The following is a 2,370-nucleotide window of genomic DNA, read 5'->3' on the forward strand; positions in this document are numbered from 1 at the left end:
TCATGTGAGCCCACCTGGACAGCTGGAATCTGAGTGAGGTCCTCACACAAGTCTACCTGGCCCCTGTACCTGCCCGATGTCCATTCTGCCCCACACCCATGACTCCATGTCCAGCCAGCGAACTTGCTTTTAATCTGGAGCACCTTGATCTGACTTAGCTGAAACCAGAGGCTGTATTCACAGAACCTAAACTGAAATTTCCCTTGGGGAAGAAGTTCAGAGAGAAGCACATGCAAGGTAACTGCCCCACCTGTTTCTAGAACAGTGACTTCAGATCAAGAACTTATCATCACCTCAGGCAAGAAAAACTTCACCACAGCAATGTCATGTAGGAAGAAAGCTACCTCCCACCCTACACAAGTGCAAGGTAAGATGTCAAGCAAAAAGTGACACAATATCAATGGATTTCCTAAAGCCAGAAAGGCTGGTGGAATTTTCTGAAACAAACATTAAAAGAATTGTTGTTGTTGTTGTTGTTATGTGCCGTCGAGTAGCCTGCGACTCATAGCGACCCTATGTACAACAGCCCTAAACTACCCTCTGTCCTGTGCCAATCGCACTGTCTCTGACACTCCCATCCCAATTATCCCAGTCACTGAATCAATCCACCTCATAGAGGGCCTTCCTCTCCTGCGCCGTCCCTCCACCCAATAGTGACTGAATATTTTAAATGGGTGAAAAACAAACTTGAAGAATTACAGGACACTGAAAGCAAAAACCAGGAAGAGTTTAATACAACAGTCCAAAACAATGCAGATAAAACAAACAAGGCATTGGAGGCTCTGGAAAAACCAAGAAAGCATGATCTAGAATGTCAGATCCAATGTTTCAGATATTGTCAACATAATGGAGGGACACACGCACAGAGTTGGAGAGATAGAACACAGAACCAGTGAAATAGAAGATAGAATTGTCACCACTAACATGCCAGAGCAAAAAGCAGAATAAAAAGGGAAGAAAAATGAAGAAAACCTAAGAATAATGTGGAACACCATCAAGAAAAAGAACATACACATCATCAGAATCCTGGAACAGGAAGAAGTAAGTAAAGACACCAAAAAAGTTGTAGAAGAATTAAAAGGGGAAAACTTCCCAGGCATAATGAAGAATGAGAGAAGATATATTAAAGAAGCTGAGTGGACACCATATAGAATAGACCACCCCAAAACAAAAATCAAGTCATATTACAGTAAAAGTTTCCAGAACAAAAGATGAGAGAATTCTGAAAGCAGCGAGGAAGAAATAAAGAGTAGCCTATAAGGGAGAGCAAATAAGATTAAATGCCGATTTCTCAGCAGAAACCATGCAAGCAAGAAGACAGTGGAATGACGCATATCAAACACTCAACACAACTGTCAACCAAGAATACTGTACCCAGCAAAATTGTCCATCAAATATGAAGGAGATATCAAGATATTCCCAGAAAAATGGAACCTAAGGGAGTTTGTAAAAACAAGACCAGCATTACAGGCAACACTGAGAGACGTCCTTCTTACAGAGATGCCCCAGAACACAGGATGGACCAAAGTAACTAGCCACAACACCAAAAAGAATTCAACAAAATAATAGCAATAAAACCATGCCTCTCAATAATCACACTGAATCTGAGTGGTTTAAATGCACAACTGAAGAGAAAAAGACTTACAGATTGCATAAAAAACTAAGATGCAGAAAAGGCCTTTGACAAAATCCAACACCCTTTCCTGATTAAAACACTCAACAAATAGGATTAAAGGGGAGTTTCTTCAACATAGTAAAAAGTATATAACCAAACCTTAAAACCAACATTGTTTTCAAGAGAGAGAGATTAAAGGCATTCCCTTTGAGAAAAGGAACTAGGCAAGGATGCCCAGTATAACCTCTCTTATTCAATATTTTATTGGAAGTGTTAGCAATAGCTATAAGACAAGAGAAGGAAATAAGAAGTACCCAAATTGGCAAAGAAGAGGTAAAAATATCTATATATGCAGATGATGTGATGGTATACTTAGAAAATCCTAAATACTCAGCAAGAAAACTAGTCATCAAAGTCACAGGATACAAGATCAACATACAAAAATCAACTGGAGACCTGAAGAAATAGAAGAATATTAATCGCTCATAGATAGGAAGACTCAATATTGTCAAAGTGAAAATACTACCAAAGGCAATTTACATGTTCAATGTAATCCCAATACAAATACCAATTCCATTCTTCAACTGTATGGAAAAGGCAATCTCCAGTCTCATTTGGAATGGAAAGACTAAGAATAAGCAAAACACTCCTTAAAAAGAGAAACAATATAGGAGGCCTCTCACACCCTGATTTCAAATCCTACTACACTGCTGTGGTGGTCAAGACAGCGTGGTACTGGTACAATGACAGACACA

Source organism: Elephantulus edwardii, unplaced genomic scaffold, assembly GCF_000299155.1.
Source record: "Elephantulus edwardii isolate Elephantulus edwardi_28Jun2011 unplaced genomic scaffold, EleEdw1.0 scaffold00083, whole genome shotgun sequence".
Classification (NCBI taxonomy): domain Eukaryota; kingdom Metazoa; phylum Chordata; class Mammalia; order Macroscelidea; family Macroscelididae; genus Elephantulus; species Elephantulus edwardii.